Source organism: Podarcis tiliguerta, assembly GCF_965153285.1.
Source record: "Podarcis tiliguerta genome assembly, chromosome: 1".
Classification (NCBI taxonomy): domain Eukaryota; kingdom Metazoa; phylum Chordata; class Lepidosauria; order Squamata; family Lacertidae; genus Podarcis; species Podarcis tiliguerta.
The window spans coordinates 35720656-35747213 of NC_139534.1; the positions used below are offsets into that span (position 1 = coordinate 35720656).

The following is a 26558-nucleotide window of genomic DNA, read 5'->3' on the forward strand; positions in this document are numbered from 1 at the left end:
ATGTTTACATGACTTGGGCAAGTATATTATCATCTAATGAAATGTATTCAACCAATGTAGCTGCTTAACTATGTGACTGTCTACAGTAGCAAATAGCAATACTAAGGATGTTGATCTGAGGTTGTGAAAATTTAGGTTGTAACAAGGTTACACAAACTGCTCTGATCAACTGCTTAAAAGATGCAGCATAAACTGTTGAGTCATACAGTGAAACATTATATACCATGACTTTTAGTCATGGCATGGATGTGTTTAGTCACAAGGAGGTAACATTTGCTATAAAGTTTATTGCATGTTCATTTTACAAAGTATCTTTTAAATACAGTGACAATCTGACTGCTTTCTAAGTAATCTGGACTTGTATTACCAAACTCCTGTCCAAATGCTAACAATCAATGAGCTTTAGATCAACTTTGTGGTTAGATCAGAAACGAGCATTTGCATTTTAGATTTGTAAATTAGAATCTACAAATAACTGAAGAGAGATGACCTTTCATCATAAACAGCACAAAATTAGATCTCTCTGTAATTCAGTCTTGTGGTCCTTGAAGACTAACATTGCTACCCCTCGTATAGATGTTTTTATTACTGGATCCTCTCTCTCTACCTCCTGAAATTTTCCACCAAAAATCTCCAGGGAAGCCTGCTCCACAGTCTGAAAATCACTGAAATATTTGTCTGCTTGCACAATCTCGTTACAGAGAATTTCACTCCCATATGAAGAAATCAAGATATGCAAGCGCCATTCCACCTGATAGTAAAATGCTCAAGGAAGGCAACAGAATAGAGTAAAAAAACCAAAATCTGAAAATGAAAACACAAAACACAGTGGCAAATTTCAGAAAAGCACAAAAAGTATAGAAGGATCAAGTATGTGTGTTTTTAAGTGTTACAATTAGACCATAAAGGTATTCAAAAGGTGGCAGAAGGTTAACAAAGAGGAAGCAGATTGGAGCTCTAGGGGCAGAGAATTATACATCCTGGGTGTGACAACTATTTCCCTTATTTCCATCATCTGTACTTCTAAAAGTGAGAGGATTCACAGAAGGGGCACTACCCTCCTGTCTGCTGTTGATACACAGATTTTCTCTTTGGGTATCCCTTTTCCAGGCCATTATGCAAAAATGCAAGGTAAGTGTCCCACCCAAAAGCCATTATAAATGTACCTTTGTGATATTTCCGAACCATAATCAGTCACATTTCCCTTCGTAAGAAGAGCATTCCAAGACTTACTTCATAAGTCACAATGTAGCAGCTTGGATAGTATTATATAAACAGTCCTGTGATTTTGTGATTTAAGGTTCTCAAACAACTGCTCACACATCTGAATAGAGTACCTAACATTTTTTGCCACTATGCTTGCCAGGCATTTGATTAGTTAACTGCACCTCGAGAGCTCCATGTTGTGCTCAGCTTCTTATAACATCTAAATCGTGTTTAAAGTATCAAGATAGGAAAGTAAACATACAGCGCTTTTATTCTTCCAAAATCTTTCCTCAGCAAATATTCAAAGTGCCTGTATGACTGGGTATCACTTACAAAAGCAAGTTATTTTTTCCTCAGGCGAAATTTCAGTGCTTTAAGATGGTACTTCTGAAGGGCACACTTGGCCACTACTGAAACATTGGCTTTGATGCTCATTGAGATGAGTATCTGGACAAGCACTGGCATTGTAGGGTGTTGGTCATCAAATCCCAAACTTCTGCCAATCTTCACCTAGTGATCGCGTGTACTTATTGAAAAGGAAAAGATCAATCAGAGAACCTGTGGAATTCTACAGGGAAGATTCCAACCAAAGAGAAACAGTCACTTCTGTGACCATCCTGATGGAAATTGCTCCAAAGCAGTCTCCTAAATCTGTGCTGTCCTGACTGGCTTTTGCCAGCCAGATGGACATAAATCCAGCTCTAAAATGTTGCCCTTTTATTCCTGTGCTCTGACCAATGGATGTTTCTCATTTGGGCCTAACTTAAACAGATGGAAATAAGTAGAACAAGAATGAGTCTTGAATAACTGACTCGGATTCTGCCTATGAAATGAGAACCTGAACTACCCTTCTGTTTTTATTTTTTTAAGAATCATTTGTATTCCTGCACTGTGGAATTCATTTACATGCAATTTGGTGATGGCCACCAGCTTAATTGGATTTAAGAAGGTATTAGACAAATTCATCAATGATTACTAGCCATGATGGCTACACATAGGCGGCACATTTCTGAATGCCAGTTGCTGGGGAACAACATGCCCCTCATGTCCTGCTTTGAGTCTTCCCACAGACATCTTGTTAGACATTTTGGGAAACAGAATGCTGGACTAGATAGGCATTGGAGTCTCACTCAGCAAGTCTTATGCCTTTAAATTGAATGTACTTCTATTCTCCTTTTAAGGCCTTGAATTCTTCAGTTGTAAACTTTATTATTTGAATACCTCATTCCCTATATTCCAGTGTACCTTGCTTAACATATCAATAGATATGGGGAAATGTCTCCCTTTGGACATGAGAGTTCTGTTCAAGGTATTTCATTTTTCAACAAATGTTTATTACAGTGAGGTACTGGCTAGTCAGCACTTTTGAAAAATTCAGCCGGTCATTTATAAAACTACAAAAGCTGCATTAATATTTTTTATTTTCTTTTTAAATCATAAAGGACTCCATCTTTATGAAGTCTGAAACTGAAAATTAAGCAATATTCTTGGTGCAATGAAATTAGTCTGCGAATGATATTTATTTCCAAGTGAATGAGAATAGCCCATTAGGACTTAACTTTGCTGCCAAACTACTTATTGATTTCTTTTGCTTACTGAAGTAATACTGGGCAAAACCAAGACCCTTGACATCACTAACTTTTTAAAAACAGATATTATTCAAACACTATCCACCAAAAATGAAAGTTTAAAATCAGAACAATAGATCAAATATACTTCAGCACAATACTTACATAGTTTAAAAGGTTCTTAACAAGATAGATTTGTTCCCCAAATGATAAAGCATTCCCTAAAGAGGTCGTCAATAACTTGATGCACATCAAGGTTTTGTACATTTGTTCTGCTAAAATGCCTAAAGCTCAAGAAAAAGTTGTGGTGCACAATAAGTGGGCCAGCTTAAAATATACACTTCAGAGAGGATGGAAGTGCCAAGGAAGAAGTTTGTACAATTATTTCAGTTTAGGATAAAAAGAACAACTCAACATCACCAAAACAGATGGATGACAAAAGCAATAGGATAGTAGCAGCTGGACAAAGAAATAGTGAAAAGAAATGAATGAAATCACATTGTTGTGCTTTCGATAAATAGACATCTATGTTCAAAGATATTTTGTTCAACAAGAATTCAAGTTATGGAGGTGTATGAGAGCATGTAATTGTGTAGGAAATTGGAGTATCCCTCTGTACGAAAACAACGGTTTCAGCAGTAGTGAAAAAATATGTACAGACATTTTGTGGAGTTCTATGTTATCTTGAATGACTGGGGGGAAATTATGTACCTTTGGACTCCAGGCACAAAAATCATTTATGAGATTGCCAGTGTGAGAGCCAGTGTGGTGTAGTGGTTAAGAGTGGTAGTCTCGTAATCTGGGGAACTGGGTTCGCGTCTCCGCTCCTCCACATGCAGCTGCTGGGTGACCTTGGGCCAGTCACACTTCTTTGAAGTCTCTCAGCCCCACTCACCTCACAGAGTGTTTGTTGTGGGGGAGGAAGGAAAAGGAGAATGTTAGCCGCTTTGAGACTCCTGAAGGGGAGTGAAAGGCGGGATATCAAATCCAAACTCTTCTTCTTCTTCTTACAACCAAACTGGCTCCCCACTTATTCCTTACATCTTTACTTAACAGCAACCTGCCAAATTACTACTTCTTTCCCTCAGTTTGATCTTAAATAATTTCTTCATTTCTTACAGCATCATGGGATTGAGAATCAAAACTCCTCCTTTCTTCCACTGGAGAACTATCTCTGAAAAAATTGCCAGAATATTCCCTTAAGCTGAACCATTACCATCTTTATTCTCTTCCATTTCTAACTATTAGATTGACTGAGACAAAATCAGGGTAGAGATGGGGAGTTGATAAAAAATGTTCCCTCTCCTCACAATTGTTTTATTCTTCACTCCTCTCATCCCTTTCAATAATGGGCTAAAAACACCAGGATCCAGCTCCATTCTCATATGTATTTGCCATTTTTGTCATTTAAAAATGTATTTATTTACTTAAAAAATTATATTCTGACCATCATCATAAGTGACCCCAGGGTGAGTCATAATGCTTAAAACAAATAGAATAAAGAATTGAGCAAAATATACAATTAATAATATCCCCAAATTGACCGGTCCCCATACAGAGTAGGCCTATTTCCAAAAATATTCAAAAGGCCCGGAGGAAAACGGTGGTTTACACTTGGTGTTGAAATGTCAGTGGCATTAGGGGAGTAGGTATTCCACAGGCAGGGCACCATTGCTGAGAAGGCTCTCTGGTGAATCACAGACCTGCTAAATGAATTACACAATAGAATGGCAAGAAGGGTGTCCCCAGCCAACCTCAAGCACAGACAAGACAATACAGGGAGAGGCATTCCTTCAGATAACTAAGCCCTAAAAGTTATTCAGGGCTTTATATATCAAAACTAAAAGCCTGAATTGGTCTCAGCACCACACAGGCAGGCAGCACAAATCTTTTAAGTACCAATGCTATATACTCTTGAGTCATCAAACCCATCAAAACTCTGACACTAGTGCAGAATGCATCTCCAAACGGTCTTTAGGAGCAGTCCCATGCAGAGTGCATTCCTATTTAAAGTTATGAGAAGAAAACATGCTTTACACAATACTGCTTCTTACAACTCACATCCAAAAAGTTGGATTTCTGGTCTAGCTTGATCTAAAATATGTTTGTTCAATAGATGATTGTACAGAAAGAACACACTGAGCTAGAAATACTAATTTAAATCATGAGTTACATATTTCCCCAAGATGCTGGCACATATAGCCTGCTGACACACAATTTAGGAGAGTGTTTAATCCCATCTTCATTCCACTCACAACCTGCAAGTGGAATAGAAGTAGCTTCCTTCAAGCCCTGAACTTGGCATCATAATGCCATCCATGAATACCAGCAATTAAATCTTCTTAATGAAGTCAAGGACAGTAGATAGGAAATCATGGAAAGAGTGGAAGGGAAATAAAAATTAAGATATATAAGATTTAAATAATTTGAAGGAATACAGATCTGTTGTTGTTGTTGTTGTTATTATCATCATTTGTTCATGTCTTATATCTATACTATTTCTTTCTTATTACTTTAAGCATGATAGTAAATAGTATGTGTTGACGATGAGATATAATAGAAAAGCAAATAATTTTTTAAAAATTAAGTGTATTTGTACACACTGTCTCTACCAACAGAATGGTTTCCCACACACTGCAAACCAGAACATCTATACAATAAGGCAATCAAGACAACATTTATATGAACGTTATGGAAGCACCACTGTAAAATAAAATTATTCAGATTGTTTAGCTGTAGAGAGCCAGTGAAGCACAGTGGTGAAGAGTGTCTGGCTAGGACCTGGGAGACCAGGGTTCAAATCCCCACTTGGCCATGAAGCTCACTAGGTGACCCTGGGCCAGTCACTGCCTCTCAGCCTAGCCTACCTTACAGGGTTGTTGTTGTTGTTGTTGTTAAAAGAGGAGGAAGAAAACCATGTACGGCATTTTGAACTCCTTGGAGAAAAAGGGCATATATAAATGTAATAAAATAGGTAGGTAGGCAGGCAGATAGATAACTGACACTTACTTCAGGAGGTGTATGCTCTTTTAGCTCTACTTATAAGATTAACAAGAGATCAAAGTACTCTGGTTACTTCATTTTGATGTTAACTTTCCCTTACCTTTACTGTATAAAATCCCAGATTTCAAAAGCCTTGTCTGTAAAGAGGATCATCTTCGGCAATTATTAAATATATCCAAAATACGTTATTCATGATAACCTGAAAGACAAACATTTCCAAATGAAGCTGGTTACAGCATAATACATCCTGGACAAACATTTATGAGCATTAATCCTTTTCTATTAATTAATTAATTTCCAATTTATTATTATTATTATTATTATTATTATTATTATTATTATTTATTACTTATACCCTGCCCATCTGGCTGGGTTTCCCCAGCCACTCTGGGCGGCTTCCAACAGAACACAAAAATACAATAACTTATTAAACATTAAAAGCTTCCCTAAATTAATGCTAAGTTATTGTCTTACTATCTCTGTTTAAAGTAGGAACTTTGTCTGAAACCTTTTCAAACACCTTTGCCCATCTAAGGAAGAATTCAGATTTGACAATAATTGTTTATCACTCCCTGGGTCTAGATTTAGTTTCTTGAAAGCAAGTATCTTCAACACACAACCCACTATTAACCCAAACATGCATTTGGAGACTCAGTTGTGAAACTTTTATCATATATTTGCATGACGGCGGTGCTCTTGCTGAGAACCAACTTGGATCAGACTGCAGCCCCACTAGTAGATGCCAACCCATCAGTTGAAAACCATGCTTTAAAGGGAGCATCACAGCAACCTCTCTCTGAACTGCAGAAACTACTTTCTCTCATGGAGGGTAACTTATTCCGAATACCAACTAGATAGACCTGTTCCAGCAGTTTTAATCCTGATGCACATGGGTCTAGCATATACGTGGTTTATGTCAGATTTCCAGGTATACAAGCTGAAAGATGTTCATTAAAATGGACAAGATTGTGCCACGGCTGTTGATTAGTGATCAGCCTGCTATTCTTGCAATCCTGAAATCTTTATGTGGAGCCCAATTTATTTCATGTTATAATTTACATTTAGTTCTTTCCCGTGCATACTGCTTTCTATTGTTTCTTGCTGATTTTTCAGTCTGATTGGTTCGGCTTAAATGCATTTAAGTCAGGAGTGAGGAACCTGCAAACCTTGGCCCAATTTCATGTGGACAGTACGGAAGGGGAAATTGAGAGGTGAGGGAAGAAAATGAGGGAAGAGATGAACCTACCCAAAAAGATTGCTGACCTCTATTTTACCGTATTTTTCGCCCTATAGGACGCACTTTTTCGCCTCCAAAAATGAAGGGGAAATCTGGGTGCGTCCTATGGGGCGAATGCAGGCTTCGCGGACCTCTCCGCAAACAGCAGGAGCGCTCCCGCTGCTTGCGGAGAGGTGCCTGCATGCTGAAGCCTGCGCGCGCTGAGCTCAGCGCGTCCAGGCTTCGCGGACCTCTCCGCTAGCAGCGGGAGCCAGCACTGGGCTCCCACGGCTTGCAGAGAGCTGCCTGTTTGGGGGCTGGGGTCGGGGGAAGCTCGGGCTTCCCCAACCCCGCGCCTGGGGGGGAAATAATTTTTTCCCTTTATTTCCCCCCCAAAAAACTAGGTGCGCCTTATGGGACGGTGCGTCCTATAGGGCGAAAAATACGGTAAGTTACATGGGTCATTCTCTATAGACATATTTTGTTCCCAAATGGGTCATACATCAGTTTGTAGAGTATATCCATTTTCTCTTTCAAGTCATTTGTAAAGATATTGGCCAGCACTAGTTGAAGCCATGACTCTTTCAGAATGCTAGGTACCGCAGGTGAAGATTTTAACAGAAGTCAAAGTACTTTTTATATTGCAACACAGAATCTCTTCCTATTACTAAGATGTGTTACAATATCTTACAAAAAAAGGTTATTTTTATCCTAAATAACAGGAGTAATTATTATGTTATGCAAAAGAGTGGATAGTACTGCGACTAGAAAAATTTGTTACAGTAGTATAACACTTCACACTCTTTAAGATGAAACTGCTTCACGAAGGGGAAAGCTACAAATGCCTCAAGGAACAACCGTCTAGAGATTATTTCATTTAACACATTTGTGTCATCGCACAAAACTGCCAGCTTCTTGGAAGAGATAGAATTCTGAATTAATGAGCTATAGACTAACAAGCCTGCTCTTAACATTTTAACTTTTAAGGGTGGCTGAATTATACCCATACTTTCTGTAAGTATAGGTGAATGGTAATTTCAAAGGAAAAACTAAAAATATTTATCAGATTAATTTGCAATATTTGTTTACATATATGTCAGGAAAAGGTCGTGTGAACATTATCTTGTAAAAGGTATTTCTTAAGTGCATGCTGCCATTTTGGAAGAGGAGTGTTTCACTGAACTGCCAGCAATTGGACAAACCATTATTGATGTATTGTTAACAGCCATGATCTACATTATATCAGCATGACTTCCCAGAATACTGTAGACTTTATGTTTACAACTGTTGAGAAGTTCAATTTATTGAGCTGAGGTAATGATTCCCTTTAAGTGTTGACATACTACATTCAGATTTATTCTTTTAAGAGCAATATACATTTTGTAAGGATTACACTTCTACAACAGAATAATTTTTCTTACTATCTAGCTCCAATCCAATGAACTATGGAGAGATCTCTCATGAGAGTTAACTGCTTAATGAAGAGCTAGTCAACCAATTTGCATCTGTTCAAATACCTACTTCAGTATCTCATATGAAGAGAGTATTCCCTTGAGCAAAACATTTCAAATAATTAAAAAGCATATAGAAGGCAAGTGGTGAAAAGTTACCTCCTCTTTCTACCTGAAAATGGAAATACTGGATGAAAACACACATTAATCTATTTGAACAGAAAGAGAGAAAGAAAGAAAGAAAGAAAGAAAGAAAGAATCTGAGATACAAGTCTATTCAATTACTTAAAATAATTTAAAATCTTAGGGGAGATGTAGAGTGTTTATGGCAAATATTTTGAGAAACATTTTTCTATTATCATAATAACTATTATTGATAAACACTAATTATCACCATAATACCATAGAAGTATACAATAAAACAAAAACAAGTAAAACAGATAAAACAGTTGTGGAAAAAAACCATCAAATGCTGCCTGTGAGTTAATTCATTCTTCTGGGAATTTTATTTTTGGCACCCTACAAAATGAATACAGTGGCCTGGTACATGGTAAACCGAACTATTTCTTACTGGGACCATGCAAATGTGCAGACTTCTAGAGAGGAGGAACTCATAACCATTTTGCTTCATGGTTAGCAAGAAGCTATCATAAGCCCAGGTTCAGATGATATGCTGAAAGCTAAACTTTGGTTTAGGTCAGCATGGAAATAAAAAAGATTGGGGAGGAGCAAATTCTGACTTACCATGGTGTCCCAGACAAATATAAGAGCCTGCCTAATTTCAATGGCCAGTGTTTTCCACAGGGCAGATGCCACTGTATGGAAGGACCTAGTCTGACCCTCTCTGGAATAAACCTCTAACACAAGTAGCACCGTAAGGAGGACCCCACAGATGACTGCTATCAATGGGCAGATATGCAGGGAGCAAGGATCCCTCATAAATCCATGTCCCAAGTGATTTAAGGATTGATATACCAATAAGAAAACCTTAAATCTGGCCCAGTAGCCTACTGGCAACCAAGTATCATTATCTAAGCACTAGTGTTTTGTGCAGATGGAAGGCAATTATGGACATTCTGCAGTAGCTGCTACTTCCAAACCAAATATAAAGGGCGGCCCCCACATAAGAGTACATTGGGATATTCCAATTGTGAGGTTACCACTGTCAAGGAATGGCCAAAGGTGGTTGAAAACACTCCTAGTCACCAAGGTTACTTAGGCTTCCAGTAACAATGAAGGATTAAGGAGTCCTCCCAGACTATGCATCTGTTCCTTTTGAATCACAGTTCAACTCCACCCAAAATAGGCAACTGGCCTGTATCCTGGACAGCCAAAGGCCTCTGTTTTACCTGGATTTAGTTTCACTTTATTCATCTTTATCCATCCCACCACAGTGTCCAGACAAATCAAGATTTTAATGATTTGAATAATAACTTGTTTTTACTTCATCTAACTCAGCTGACAAATAAAGACAGAATTGCAACAAAAACAAGTCACTGAAAAGGAGCAGGGAGCTTTCATTATATGTAGGGGAACACTAAGGTTTGCAGCAGTACAATAAATAAAATAAAATAAAATAAAGCCTCACAGAAGTCCACAATATTTAGGGGGGAAATTAAGGGCGGAAAAAAACCCTCATTGTTGATGAGCATTTTCAGGGTATGAAAAAATGGGACATTGGGGTTGGGGGAAGAGAAGAGAGAAAATGCAGTATCGTGAAGATGAAGCATTCTAGACTGCAATTGCAACCCTTATAGTGAAATCAATATGTTATAAACTAACTGAGAAGGGTTACTTTCTTCCTCAAAGAATTATGATGTGGGCTGATTTCCCCCCCTCAGATCTCCCACATACAGAACTTGATACCTGGTGCAAAATCTCAATTTACTGCAGTTATCAATCCTGTTACCAATTATTCTCAAGGGTTCAGGTGCTCAAACTGTCATACCCTGCTCTCCTTCATGGCCTTGAGTTACCTTCCCACCAACACTGGCTGCTTGCAACAACATTTCAAGGAAGAAAAAAAGAGAGTCCTGAATATAAACTTTCCTAATTTTATTCTAAAATTATGCAACTAAATCTAATGGGCAATATCCAGCTAAGACATACTCATCGGAGACCCGCTGAAGTTAGTGATATTCACTGATTTTCCATAGGTCCTCTCTGCATATGACTAACCCTAGGTATCACCCAGTGATTCTTAGATTCCAAGCAATATCATGGGTATGAGAAGAGGAGCTAGTTACAATGACATTTTCACAACATGTGTAAATCATTCAAGAATGAGGCTATAACACAGCAGCAGATACATTTATCCAACCTATAGACCTACTAACTCGCATATCAAAGCATGCATATACAAAGCTGTATATGTCTTGCAAAGCTGCTGAACGCCATATTGTGGTAACACAGTGAGACAACTGCATGTTCTTGTCTTTGAAGAGCAACTGTAAATGCAGCCTTTGGCAAGTTGGTAGACCACATGACAGGAACTATGTTGTACTAGCCTACAATTAGTGGATTTGGAGGCCAATTGCCTCGGGACTGCATGTCATGATAACTTGAGGGCCCCAACGAGGAAGGATTAAATAAAAGGTTTCAGTAAGTTTAAGGCATACCCAGTCTCCATGCCTGAAACCAGCCAGAGATCCCCTTCACCTGTCACTTACATCCTCCAGACAGGATCCTGTTGGTGATAAAATACTGGTCCTCTGGGCATGGATAATGACTAGTTTGGGGACATGCTATAAGCAAAACATTTAATCAATCTAATCCTCAGCTGCACAGGTTGTATCACTGATTTGCCGTGTGGGCCACTTGAGAGAAAAGGGAAATTCTTCCCTCAAGGCAAATTAATCAGCTCTTATGCCTGCTTTTATATACCTTTTTTCTTTTGTGAACCACAGTGGATACACAAGATGGACAACTGACAGGCCATGAGGTACAAAAATTATAACTGCATGTTCTGTTGTGTGTTTCCACAAGGATAGCATCAAGGTCGAAAACTCACTCTCCTTTCAGTACCACAGCTTGAAAAACAAAATGCTACTACAGCGGTGCCTCCAGTTGAAAATGGGATCTGTTCTGGAGGTCCAGTTGGATCCTGAGGTTTTTGCAACCTGAGGACCGCTTCTGCACATGCGTGCACGGCAAAACACAGTCAAATACGGGTTTGCCACTTTCGCATCCTGAAATTTACATAATCAGAGGGTTACATAAACAGAAGTACTACTGTGTATCTGTCCACACATACATATATTTCCAAAATATTAAGATTTGCTTACAAGTTAAATGGAAGTTGTTTGGCAGTGATATGAATATAGCATACCAGGATTGTTTAAGTGTAAAAGAAATCTAGGTATATTGTTGTTATCAGTTGCCAATTGTAGGAACACCTGCTTAAGTGATTGCTGTACTGCCCATCACTTAATTAAAGTTTTAGTAGTTAATACAAACCAAACTGAAAACATTTAAAGCAAAGAAATATGAAGGTTTCAATCTCTAACATTTCTTGATATCAATACTTTAGATCAGTGGTTCTCACAGGGTGTGGCAGGAAAGAATGGCAATTGTGGTGTGAAGATTCAAGAACAATCAAAGAAACACTTAAACATTTCATTTATGCTGATGAGGAAATGTGTGTTAGTTTGTCTCAAATTAGAACTAATATAAATGAGATTACCCAGCAAAAGTAAGCTTACACTTCTCATTGTGTTCCTATACATACTTAAGGTACATATGTATGAGACTCGTTGATAATTATATTATGGGAATGATTCGTGTTATGTAGCTGCATTGTTTTATACCTTCTGGATGTCCCATGATCATATTATAACGTGGTTGTGTTCTATGTCATAAATCAAGCACTGCTAGTTGTTGTTTCTTATTGTTTTCCATGTATTTTTTTATCAATTAAAAATGTGGTGTGGCGTGAGCCAATTTTTATTTCGAAAGTTGTAAGGAACTATTACCCCATTCATCTGACAGTTAATTTTGTACTAAATGCTAAAAACACACTACATGTTTTATGTTGTTCCAATATATCATTGTGGCAATTAATCTCAGCATAAGGCTAGATGCAAACACTAATATGTACTGTAACAGCTCCTCCACCATCATGGAGAATGAGAGCCTGAGAGATTCAAGACAGACAGGAAGGAATGTGCACAACACACAGTTAAGTAACTATGGAATTCAACACCACAAGATGCAGTAATGGCCATCAAGTTGGACGGATTTAAATAGGAATTGGATAAATGGAGGACAAAGCTACCAATGGCTACTAGTCATGATGGCTGTTTACTACCTCCATTATAGGAGGCAGTATGCTTCTGAGTACCATTTGTTGGGGAACACAGGTAGGGACAGTGCTAATGCACTCGTGTCCTGCTTTTGGGCTTCCCATAAGCATCTGAATGCCACTCTAAGACAGGAGGCTGGACTAGATAAATCTCTGACCTGATCCAGCATGAGTCTTCATTCAGTTTCCCCCATCTTTCCTTTCTCACACTAGACAAGTTTCAACCAAAAGCCTGCTAGTCACCCAGCCTATCTGTGGAGATTTCAATACTTGTCGGCTCAGTCAGCACAAAGCTGAGTTGTTTTACAGGCTGAACTTACAGTTGTTATGTAATACAATACATGCCAAATGAAAGGGCAAACAATTCTAATCTAAAAATACTAATTTGGTGGCAACAGGAGGATTGCAAACTCACTGACCTTTGGAAGATGGCAGATATATATCCACAACATAAGCCATTGCTGCCGTTTATATATCTAAGCTGGTTCTGGACTTTCTACCTGTCCATGAAGCAGATGGTAAAATAAAGCAGAGAAGCCTCTTGCTGGGTCTCAACCTGAGGATTCAGTTTTCGGGCAACCCAACATTTCCTTTATTAAATGGGGTGCAATATAGTTTAGTGCCAGGGCACTTGCTTTGTATGTAGAACCTTCCAAGTTCAATGCCCAGCACTTTATAATGGTTGATGGGAAAGACTGCTGAAAGACCTGCTGCCAGTCAGCGTAGGCAAGGTAGAACTACATCATCATCATCATCATCATCATCATTATTATTATTATTATTTTAAAAAAAGCCTGACATAGTATATGTCAGCTTCCAATGCCATTGTCTGGTTGTGCAAATAATACTACCAGGGTTTTTCTGCCACTACCTACAACCACAAATCTTGGTTCTAGAACTGCAACTGGGTTAGCCTATAACAGCCAAAGAGGAAACTCCTGAAAGAAAGAGGGGAAAAAGTAGGATGTAGTTTGTTTTCAGAGCGTATGGGATGAACACCCCCTTGGGAATGAAATACAAAGATTTGTAGATTGATTGTGAAACATAAAATCAGCAAGCTCATATTTGCTTCTACAACACTCTGATGTCAAGACAGATTGGTGGAATATGAATAGCTAGACCCTCTGATCCTATTTGCAAAGCTTTAACACTTAAGCCAAAAGAGCTAAACCTATTCTGATTTTTTTTCTAGTCTAGGAGAAGATTTTAAACAGCAACTTCTATGTAGCTTTTTGGGGAACAGCAAGAATAAGCATAAGTGCAGAAGCAAGGACAACAGTACAAAGACATTACTGTGACAGCACATAAATCTACCAATTCTTATCATTCTACATCATGAGCCAAATTGTTCACATATAATTTGTATATGCCATCATTTAGCTACAACTTATATGAATTATTGGATGTCAGGGTGTGCTTTGGTCGATATTTAATCGTTCTTTAGCAATGACATTGTACAATTTACAGCACAAGGCTAGATGTGGCAGCTCCTAAAGGCCAATTCACAGATTACAGTCTTAATGAGGAACACATGTAAGCCACCCCCCTCTGCTTGCATTAACATCCAGAAGAATGGAGAAATTTCTCTTCCCAGTGACAAATATGTACAGTAGTCACTGGAGAGCAGCCTTCCCGTTATCTTATCTCTTCTCATGATCTTGCTAGGTAGACCTGGCAAGCAGTTTCCCAGGTGCTACAGCCACCGCTCATGTATAAAAACCAGGGTGGATAAAAATCAATGTGTTTTTTTAAAAAAATAAATCAGATTTTTAAAATTTAAATCAGATTTTTTGGATTTAAATTGGATTTTTAAAATAAAATGCTTTTAGAGGGGAAATCTTTCTAAAGATAGTTTTCTACTTAAGTTACATTATAGTCCAAAGGCTATTCATCAGGAAATAAGGATTTGTTTTAAGTTTTTCATGTGTGCAAAAACTCAGTTTAAGTTTTTTTTAAAAATCATTTAACCACATTAGTTAACAAAATGGATACGTATGCTATAACATTATTGTTTTAGTTAAATAAATTGTTTAAATGGTTATTAAGGAATAAAGTACAGCAAAAAAGTTGTCCAAATATAGTTAACTTATTAAACCTCACAATAATTTCATAATTATCTGTCTATGTATTTCTAATAGTATAACCAAATCAGCAATTTTTTATATGAATGAAACCTTCGTCTGGTTGTAAATATGCAAGAATGAGTCTTTCTGTAAAAAATTGATTTAAATCAAGTCTTACTGACTGGTGATTTAAATTGATTTGTTTTAAATCAAATCCACCCTGTAAAAAATAAAAATAGTGGAGCTAATGGAGATTTAAGTATTGGACATTTTAATACTGTACTATGAAGTCTGAATATATGAAGACCACTTCACAAACCACATAGTGACAAGTCATCAAGTACCGTATATAGCTGATTGGGAGCTACAGCCATTCAGGGCTTCCTAGTGGGTAGTACCAAAATGATACAAGGATTTGCATGCAGGTGCTTGCCACTTTTACACCTTCAATATGTAGGCATGCTTTAACACATTTACATGTAAGAAAGGCAATAGACGAAATGGCCAAGATTTTCATTACGTTCAATAGGTCAGATCTGAGGACTAACAGGACCAACATTGTGTAGCATGTACTTTGGATAATCTACATAGACTCCCAGCCACCAAATCTCAAAGTCTGGCTCTATTGGACTCTACCATCCTGAAGTTTAAGGTGCTATACTTCTATGTCATTACATAAATAATGATCTTATTTGCAAAAATGAGGGTATGCCTCATTGCTTTTACAAATATCGGAAACAAGCCACAGCAAAACGACAAAGATGGCGAGATACATCACAATAGACATATACATGAGACTCACTTCTCCCTCCTATCTTTCTCATTTTCATCTGCTTAAAAGAATTCATCAAGCTGCCAAAAGTGAAACCATTTTTGGCATTTCTAATTCCACACATTTCTGGGCTATTCATGGCTTAATAACCATAGATGAATGGATTGTGTTCTGTTTTCATTAGAAAAATGTAAATTTCTGCTCAAATGCCTAATTAACTGCCTGTGTTCGTTCAAAAACTTCTGTATGGCTCTGAATGAGTATGAGGATTTTATATTGCTTTCTCAATATTGGTTGACTACCATGTAATGGCAACCATAAAATTACAAACTAACTTATAATGTTTCAATTAGTCTTATCTTGACTAGAGAAAGAGTCACCTTAGGCCACAGGTATGAAATTATCAGACACAAATGTTACCATGTTCTAGAGCAGCTCAAGATATTCTGCTATAAAAACTTTCCTCCAAAATCCTAAAAGGGTCTAAGTATATATTGTAGCCAATACAGTTGAGGCGAAGCACCACAGTGTAATTAAAATTAATACTACTAAATAAAAGAGAATGCCATAGTGACTCATTATATTATCATTGTTTTTTTAATGATAAATACTTAAGAACTGTGAAATGTGTCAATAGGAACAGCTCCAAATTGTTATGAGTGTCCTGTTTTCACATGCAACAATTTATACAGATACTAAATCTGCACCAGTTCAAATTATCTTTCCCGGCTTTATAAATCAAGGTTTATGAAGCCAGGAATAAGTATCAGGTTTGCATTTGCTTCCCTTGTCTCCCCCCATCACACACTGGTTTGACAATCCATTCCTGGCTACTTTAAGCCAGAAGCCCCAGTTACATCTAAACTGGGAAATTCTTGTCTTATCTAAATTGAGTGAGATAAAAAGCCAGAATCATGAAGTTGGGAAAGAGAATCCAAATTCTGCAAAGTTCTCTCACACGTGTAAAAAAAACAGGCTATTTTATCCCACTTGTGAGTGGGGGCAGCAGCAAAGGAACTGCTTCTGTAGAGCAGAACTGGTCAGTGTTTTGCTTCCTTCCTGTTCTCCTCTGGTGGTAGCAGTAAAAACATTTATGCCTACACATCGTTGCAGGGGATATGGGACCATGTTGGTGCTCCTGAAAGACTACTGTGAGTCACACCTCACTTGCTGACTATTAGATGCACTGACTCTTTTGAATATCATAGGAAGAACATGCTGGATCATGCCAATGGCCTATATGGTCCAGCATCCTGATGTCATAATAGGACAAAGACACCACAACTGCCTAGCTCTTTGAACTCCACATGAGGCTCAACAAAGGCAGACCCAAGCATCATTTTGGTGCCTCTGGTTGGTGATGAGCCCTGGAAGTTGCTCAAGACTGCTGCCCTGCAAATGTCTTTGAACTGAAATATTAGTAATAGATTTTGTAAGGCAGACTGATTGATATGCTGCCAAATAAACATAAAGCAGAAGCAGTCTGCAGAAACATTGAAAGTAGAAGTTGATAATAAAAATTATAGTCTATTCTGGCACATATAGTTCTTTAATTGGACAATACCATATTTATTTTAATGTAATGCACACCTTTTTTGGCCAAATTACGTTGTGAAAATTAGGATGCACATTAGAGTTGATGGTGCATTAGATTTGCGTAAATACGCTATGCTATGCTGATTCCAGCTTTTGCTGTATCCACATAATGCCCTATGCACACCAAACCGTGACATTATACTGTAGGTAGGGATGCATGGAAGGTAGGTTTTTTCAATACCTAATCTCATCATCAGCAAACCTCAAGACATCATACCACTAATAAGGCTTGATGCAAGAACTAGGGCACATTCTACCCCTACACCATATAGAAACATATAGAAATAACAACTTGATTTATGTGCTTGCCAGAAGCTCCTAACTCAAGCCAAAGTACTCATAGTAGTATGCCATCATTTGCTAAAAGTTCCATATCTATCAAAGAGAATTCAGCAAATAAGTTTTAGCAACTTATTCCAGAGAACCTTCGGACATGTGCCCTTCAACGTCTGTTCTGGAAATGGTTACAAATTTGGGGGGGCTTTACATTAACTTAAAACTCCTCAGTTGACAGGATGACTACTACTGAGCTGTTCAACACTACCACATTAATGCTTAGCTGAGCAGGAATTTGACATCCAACCTTTCCAGCATTTCAGTTCAATATACCAGCCCTACATTCAAGTACTTTCTGGTAGCCATAGGTGACAAGCATGAAAGCAAAAATAAAGTTTGATGTGGTCTATCGGAATCAGGTCCTGTTGCCCAACTCAAGTCTCCCATCCTTCCTTCCTTTCCCTCAAGTGACCTCCATGGCAGCAAAAGCAGCTGCTGGTGACCTGCTGGTGGACTACAGGGAGCTACCTTATACCAAGTTAGACACTGAACCACCTAGCTCAGTATTGTATGCAGCGATTCTCCAGGGTTTCAGACAATGGTGATTCCAAGGATTTAACCTGGTACCTTCTGCATAAAATGAAGAAGCTCCATCACTGAGCTATAGTCATTCCAATCACTGCGTGGTCTCAGTGAATAAAATGAAGCTTTCTTCAATGTAATCCATATGTTGTTTTGGCAGGCTAGTAGTTTTTGTGGTTTTATTTACAAGGTTGCAACACACTACATCTAAGACAAGCAGGTTCTATTAACCCTTTTACTTATGTGACACTTTCCCAAAATTTTATTTGATACACCAATGTTAATATAAGCCTGTGAGCACTATCAGCGATGACAACAAAAGAGGAAGTGTCCGGCGTTGAACCCTTAATTTTTTATTAAGTCTTTTACAATACCTGTGATATTAACACTGTAATTTACTTCTAGTTCTCTGGATAAAAATTAACACAGCTTCAGTGGCAACATTCTTAATAGTAATAGCTTCAAATAACTATTAACTTAGACCCCATCTATGACCAGTTTGAGACTGATGCTTTGGCAAACGTTGACACACAGACCAGGATTAGGAAACAGAAGGTTTTCTGTGCTATATCCAGCCTACCACAAATGGTGGCTTATCACCTTGGGTCCAAGTGGCACTTCACAGTTGCCTGTGACAACTCACCTACGGTGGGTTTCTCATTCTTATGCAAGATGTATTGAGCTACAGGTCACCGACTTTATATTTCCAATCCTATATATAACCCATCAGAGAAAAACAAAGTGACTCTGCAGTTTGCACAGCACATGAGCTCTTGTTAGAATTCAAAGAACCCTAGCTTCAGCAACACATTTCTATCCTTGCTGGTTTAAGAGACAAGTCTGCATATGCAATGGGAAAATTTATTTTGAAACATTAGCACTTAAAAAATTGCTCAATTTAGCTTCCGACTTCTTTTCTCCATAGAGAACAAAGGAAGAAAGGAAGAAAGGAAGGAAGGAAGGAGTGGGCTTGCACAAGGAGGCAGCAAGATACCACTGGTGTTCCCTAAAAAATACCCAGCATACAATGTAGAAAGCACTCTTTTTTCCCTATAGAAAACATGGAATGTGAACTTTTGATGCACTTTTGCAGACGGGGACAGCAATGCTATCACACCTGTTTGGTGCAAATGCCTCAAGACTTTTGTGGGGGGGGGTGTGTGAATCAAATAATTTTAGACAACGCAGCACTGAACAGGTTGTATACCTGACATGAAGAATAAAATAGGCTATGTTCCAAATGAAGGAAAAAATATATGCAAGCAGAAAGAACCAAATATGCAGAGCTGGAATTCTGTTTGCTGCCTTACTTTACTTGCTTTTAACATTTTTCTTGCCAAAAAAGCCAAATTGCAATTTTCAACCGAATTGTGGTTTGCCTCTTCAATTGAGGTAACTAGTATGGCAAAAGCAACCAGTGAGAATCCAGCTATGCCAGCGGTTCTTTTTCTTGGATTTCAGCCTTTATGTTGGATTCAGAATTCAACAAAGACAACAAGCATAAACAACAGTATGTGGCTGGTCAGTGGATTCCACATATTTAAACATAGGTGCTGTTTTGAGGTTAACAATCTTGAATAATAAAGTGCTCAGAAACAACCATAGACATATTAGGGTGTTAATAAACTTCAACTTAACTTCTTACAGCACACAATTGATTTATTCCATTTCTCTGAAATTATGACATGCAACATGTTTAACTTTGCACTTTGTTTTTAACATACGTCAGTATAATTTCAGATCTACATAGAAAGTAACTTTTGCTTCCAACTGCTTCTTCTGCAAAAACATCAATCTAAGGAATAAAACACACATTTTGCCCTTGAAAGGATAGATCAGTTTTGAATATAAAGGATCTGAACATCTAGGAAAAGCTTGAACATTTCCCCCCAGAAACTTATTGTGAATGTCAATGTGCTAGCCTAAAGAATGGGGAGGGGAAAAGTGGATTATCTTGGGGAAAACCAGTACCAAATCTGTCCCTATTCTAAGTTGGGAGTAACAAAGCTGATTTTGAGGATAGCAAGAAGGACTGTAATGCAGTGAGAGTACAGCAAAGTGCTAGAATAAGTTAGAGTAAGGCTATCAAAAGTCTTATGCAAAATGGAGCAAGTAATAATATAAGGAAGATCTATATCTATATCTATATCTATATCTATATCTATATCTATATCTATATCTATCTATCTATCTATCTATCAATGTGCAATACACGTTACAGAGCAGCATATGCAAATGACACAGGTTCCGGCTTCAAATAGCTTATAAACTAAAATTACTACGGTGTCTGTAGGATAACAGAGGAAGAGATTGCATGTGATGAATGTGCACAAGTGCCGCCGTGTCTCAGTTTGGCTTTGTTTTAGTTGGGGGATGAGGACTAAGTGATTAAGCCGAAGAATTAATGGAGAGGATAAGTTTGAAGAATTTGAAGGTGGAAAAGGCAGCATTACCACACAGGTGTTCTAGGAAAGAGTTTCATGAATAAAAGGGCGAATGGGTGGAGAAGTTATTTAAGAGAGCAGATCGTGGTAGGGCAACTGAACATGGAAGAGCTGGAGGAGTGATGATGATTGGCAACAATATATCCAGGAAAATCTCCTAATAGATTCCCATGCTCCCTAATGTCACTAGCAACCGAGCTATCTGAAATTGATCTTTCTGAGGTTACTGATGAAGAACTGAAAAACCTACACCATAGAAACTAATTTTATATAAAGCAGTATAAATTTAATAGAAAGATGCTGCATCACCTTTACACCAGAAAGCAGGTTATCTGGGGCCCCACGACACCCCAGCTACAATAGGGAAGACATCCCTCTCTTCCCCCAACTTGGAATGCAGTGAGGAATTCAGGCATCTTTTGTTATGCACCATATTCAAATATCATTACTCACTAGACCCCAAGGGAAGGTAGTGGTGGAGTTACTACGGAGTTTTTACTGGCAAGACAAAGAATGAAAATGCACAATAGATTTCTACCCTAATGGGGAGCCACCTGACTATCTGTTTGGGATTTCAATGACTGTACTAAATCCGTCACATCCCGCACTAAGCAGAATGTTATTTTGGTAGTCAGAACCTAGTTGCTGGAAGAAGGAATTATCCTGCTAGCCAGGGTCTTCAACCTAGCAGTGCACAAATCCAACCACCAGGGTGAAAGTTCTTTCCCTTTCTGATAAGCATGACGTCACCCCTCAAACACTGAGCTAAACGCTCTTGCTTTCTCCTTTCATCCTATCACCAAGTGGTACTTAGCATATAACTCTGGCATTTCTCAATGGCTGTGCACTCCCACTTCTGGTCAATCAGAATACTGCTCATGGCAGTTAGCATGTGGGGTGTACTGTCTGCTGACAAGTAGCATTGGTGAGGGGTGAGAAGCATGGCAACTCATGACTGATGCAACAGTGATGCTATGTTTATCAAAGGTGAGAAACAGAGAGGAATTAGCTGTGATGGCTAAATACTTGACTTTTACATATTTTTTAGAACTGGAGAGAGAGAGAGAAATAAGGTGGGACTAGTGGAAGGCAATCAGTTTGCTTATTTATTTATTTAGGGTGTTTATGCATCACTTTTCATAAACAATCTGTTTCCAAAAAGATCCAAACAAAAATAAGCAATACAATATAAAGGTAAAAAGCACCAACTAAAACATAAAGGACAACATAAAAAAATCCATAGCTTAGTTCTGACAAAAGTTCTACTGTATCAAAGACAAGAAGAGGAATTAAAATATTATACTTTAGGACCAATGTCTTTTGGAAAAAAAGCATTCAACACTCTATAAACTCTTTTACAAAGTGATTTTTCTTTCTTTTCTTCACAACATCTATCAGTTAAATGTAGTTTAGTAGCACTCCACTCTTTCCAAAAAGTTGCTTCCAGAGGATGCTTTGAGAACAGTTACACAGGTCATATATGTCAACTGGTAAAACAGGTGCAGCAGTATAGACGTATGGGACAGAACAGCAAGAGAAGGGGGAAAATTATTTGAAACTTACTACTACTACTACTACTACTGAGCACCAGAAAAATATGAAGTTTCAAGGTGTTAAAATGATTTATTGTGAGTCTGTGGCACAAATATTATATATGGGAACTACTAGTAAGCAAGGGTTGTTAACTCCCAATTATTTATGATTAGCAAATAAAATTGCAAACAGCCTCAGCTTCCCCCACCTATATGTTATTAACATCATTTTTACATTTATTTATCACCCATCCAACAAACCTCTCTAGGCAGTTTACATAGATAATACAAAATACAATTTACAATAAAAAACAATTTTAAAGCCAAAAAAATTAATAACTAAGCAGAAAGCCTAACAAAAAGCCAATTAAAACCAGCATAACGCACAGCATAAAAGGAAATGTAAAAGTCAGGCTTTGGGAAGGGGGACGCAATGCAAAATTTGGAGCACTCAATAGGTAAGTATTACGTGACATAAGAGTATTAATTGGTTACCTCTTTAAAAAAAACAATTTAATGACCAAACAAAGATAAGCAATAAAGTAGACAAATTTAAATAAAAGAGAAAAAAGAATTTGAATCAAGTTGCTCACATGCACTCTATTTTTTAATGAAAGTACATGATATTTGTTATAAACATTGAAATACGCTTAATCGCAGTTATGGATAGCAGGGGACCCTGTGCTCCTCCAGATGCTGCAGAACTACAGCTCCTTTCCTTCCTGGCTAGTAGTCATCCTGGCTCAGCTGATGTGAACTGGAGGAGCATCAGGAGGCCCACAGCTCAGTCACCCCATGTAGAGCTTTGATGCTATGTAAAATAACACACACTAACATTTCTTAACTATAAATTCTACAAAGTACTTTGTGCTACATTTGATTATGTGCACTGCCCTTTGTCCATAACTTGTCCCAATGGGCATTCGAGAAGCTGATTCTGCACAAAACCCTCAAATTCTACTTTTATGTAGACAACATAGATTTCGAGTTTGTTTTTCTGTGCTGTATTTGGTGGGCGATATCCAGCTTTTTCGTTTCTTGGAAATGCAACAAACAGGAGCTTCTATTCACAGAATGAGGATTGTGACCATGGATGGGGTTTCTTCTATGAATAGAACTTCTGATCTGTCCATGCAGCAAAAAATATGATACCCCCACCCCAACTCCTGATTAGGTGCAATACCCAGAAATACCACATGAGCTGCATATTATCCTTTGATCTTGCTAGCTTCCAGAGAAATATGCTCCAGGAATGGGCAGACTTCAGCCTTGTGGAATCTACTTCACTATTTGCTAGAGCAGGGGTTCCCAAACTGTGCTTCATGCTGCTGGTCCATGACGTGTCCTGTGGTGAATGGTGGGAACAGCAGTGGCTCTGTTGTCGTATGTTGCCACATGCAGCTTGCACTGTATGTTGTTGTGAGTTTCCAGCCTCCTTCCCCCACCAGTGGCAGAGCAATCCGCATTGACTTGTCACATGCACACTCTTCCTTCTAAATTTACTCCAGTTTGGAGGTGCAGAAGACTACTGGGTGTGAAAAGCCCATATGAGGAGGGGAAGGGGTAGCAATGTGTCTTACCCATCCCTCAAACCTAGCTGCAGTAGCTGCTGAAGGTGGATTGTCTGACATCCATTGTGTTGGCCCTTCCTGTTTGTGTATGCACACCAAGGAACTGCAGGTCATGAAGTTGGACAGACAAACTTGGGCTCTTCAAACAGTGTTCTTTGTTTGCTACCACAACTGCTGTTGTTCCCCATCTCCTTTCCCCCTCCCACTGTTTTGTGCCCCCACCTTAATGCATCATGGCACCACACACACCTTTGAAGTGAATACCTCACTCCTTTTCAACAGCCTGAATGCTCTTAATATGTGTGGAATTATCTGAATTGTGAGACACCTGGCAAGGAGAGGTAAAACCAAGAGATCTCAAGGCTGCAAACTATTGTGCCTACTTGTGAGTAAGAGTCAAAGAACATATTTTCAGCTTCCTATTGCGTAAAGGTGCACAGGATCACGCTTCTAAGGCTGAAGTTGCCTATTGTGTGCCATTAGCCCCAAAATCAGGATTATCTGCAGAAGACTACTTTCGAGTTCCCACAGATCAGGAATTCTAACAGCCTAATTTATTGGACGAAAGACTGTTTGTTATTAGTAATGCTAAGCAAGTGGGAGTCAGAAAGTCTTGCTGGTCTATTACAAATTTTCCAACTATCTACCCTCTATCCACCCTTCTTCTTTTTTTACATTATTAGCCCAAGTAGCTCTCAAAAGCAGCTTATAATATAATACAAAAAGATAAATATAATTATAAAGCCAAAATAATATCCCTAATATAATTAAAACAATGTATACAGCCATCTTTGGTGTGCCCAAAGGGACTTTACGGTCAGAATGAGAACGAAGACAAATAATGTCCCACACCCTCTCACAGTCTTTGGTGATCAGCATAGCCTGGAGAGGAGATCTTAAATACAGTTTGTAAATTTAACATCAACTTTAGGATTTCATCCTTCGCTTAGGGGCATTGGTAGAAGCAGATTCATCAGCAAGGTAATGCTTCAGTCAGTACTTTGATGTATATTCATGAGATCTTAGTCTAAACTTCTAAAAGTTTTCCAGTCACTTTAGACTTTTTTCAGTGGGGCTTGTTCCTAGGTAGGTGTGCACAGGATTGCAGCCTTAGGTGTTAAATTTCTATCACGTCTTTCCAAAAAATGGTGTTCAAGGGAGTTAACAGAAATAAATGAAAAGCAAGTGGCTTGATTATTTATCATTAATATTAGCAACAGGAAATAAGCAGTGAATATTAGCAATGGCTATGTGATAAAAAATTACACTGTGCCAGAAACAGTACATCACAGTTGCAAGCACAGATGCATTGTTCATGTTTGAAGTCAAACAAGGTGATAATCCATTGTGAGCTTTGAAGGGTATATTCAGATGACTCAGCTCCCCCCACACTCCAGTCACAACACTTGGGTGAGGGATATGACTCAGTGGCTAACATGTGATAATTTGTGAGAATGAGGCACCTTACTTTCTAGGATAGTAGAACTCTATAGGATTCCCACCATACACAACGGCTGCAAATGCTACTGCACAGTATAAAAACACATGTTGTCTGAATGCACCCATAGTCTTAATAGAATATAAAACCACATACATGTGCTTATTTTAACCTTAATTAGTTTATTATCTCACAGAACTGAACCTTATTTAGTTTATTGTCTTACAGAACTGAAAATGTCTAACTTCACATTATCTGAAGGTGCAAGTCATCTTACTAGAGAACGGTAAAACTAGGCTGTATTTTCACTGTATGTGTATGTTAAGATATGCAAAACGGGATCTTTAAGTGGGCTACAGCTAATGTTTGCCAAAGAGAACAAACTGGAGACCACAACGAATTGACGTACATGATTAGCATCCTGTGTGCATGGTGGGAAAGGAGGCTTACGCCTGTCTCACAATTACATCCCATTAATAGTAAAGGTACTGAGGTGCATGTATATACATTCCAAACTATACAAGCCCGGTTTGCACAATCCTCCCTAACCTGTCTCACTTAAGAGGTATCAAGCCAACACATCCCACAATGCTTGGGGGACATTTCCAGGTGGCTGATCCATGCCACTCTTTTCCAAATTACACCATTCTTTAATGGCCAGTGGAGGTTGTCTTCTTTTTTCATTAACCTAAGCTTTAGCTAGCAGCCATCCTCACCTGGATCCTTCCTCATATTCTTTCTCCTTCAAGCCATATTTATTTTCTGGACTAGTTGGGACATTCTGCAGAAAGGTGCCTTTCTATAAAGGATGTTTTTCTGGGTTGTTTTTTAAACCAACTTAGAAAGCTTCAGAAAACCCAAAGAGGCAATTGGACCTTGACTCAAGGGCCGCCCAATGGACCATCCATCACTGCCTTAGCCTTATGGGGGATAGGAATTTGTTTCCACACACACACAAAATATCCTGTGGGAAGATTATGTCTCCACAGTGAGCACCTTTGGTGTCTCCCACCTGTCACAGAAATAACTTTGAAAACTTGGAATTGGCATTACCATTTTATTCCTCCTATTGCAGAACAAGTAACTACTGTGGCATAGCTTTGCAAACAGATTAATCAAAATATAAAACAATCTGAAGAACCTAGGACAAGCATAGACCACATAACTGGAGTATATGTGCTTTTCAAAACAATGGATATCAACATTCAATATTATTAAATCCTCAGTACTACACCAATGTTTAAGGTTGATCAAACAAATATATTACTTAAGACAATCAAATATGCAGACGTTTGTGGAAAAATGACAAACTGCAGTTTAGATTTTTTTCTAGGAATGTCTAAGCACGCTTTTTTAATAACAAGGATGAAAAGCTGAAAATGAAAACTGCAGCTAAACTATTATGTTCATTTTTCACAGAGTCTAGTCCTTTCCCTGCCCACCTGCCTAATATTCTTAAGAGTGTCTCTTCTCTAGTCTTCAGAGAGTGGCTGGAAGTGGGGAGGCAGAAAAAGGTCCTCCTTTCCTTCCACTCTGCAGT

General features: G+C 38.3%; 2 protein-coding genes across 5 annotated transcripts in view; both read right to left on the minus strand.

Annotated features, from left to right (window-relative positions):
- KIF5C (kinesin family member 5C) overlaps positions 1–26558 on the minus strand; it is a 312660-nt gene that overhangs the window by 214247 nt on the left and 71855 nt on the right. The window lies entirely within an intron of this gene.
- The window catches only part of MBD5 (methyl-CpG binding domain protein 5), a 101501-nt gene that overhangs the window by 59180 nt on the left and 15763 nt on the right, over positions 1–26558 (minus strand). For all 4 annotated transcript variants that reach the window (XM_083405287.1, XM_083405285.1, XM_083405286.1 and 1 more), the window contains exon 2: positions 5878–5976. The gene's annotated coding sequence lies outside the window, so the exon portion shown is untranslated. The remainder of the gene's footprint in view (positions 1–5877; positions 5977–26558) is intronic.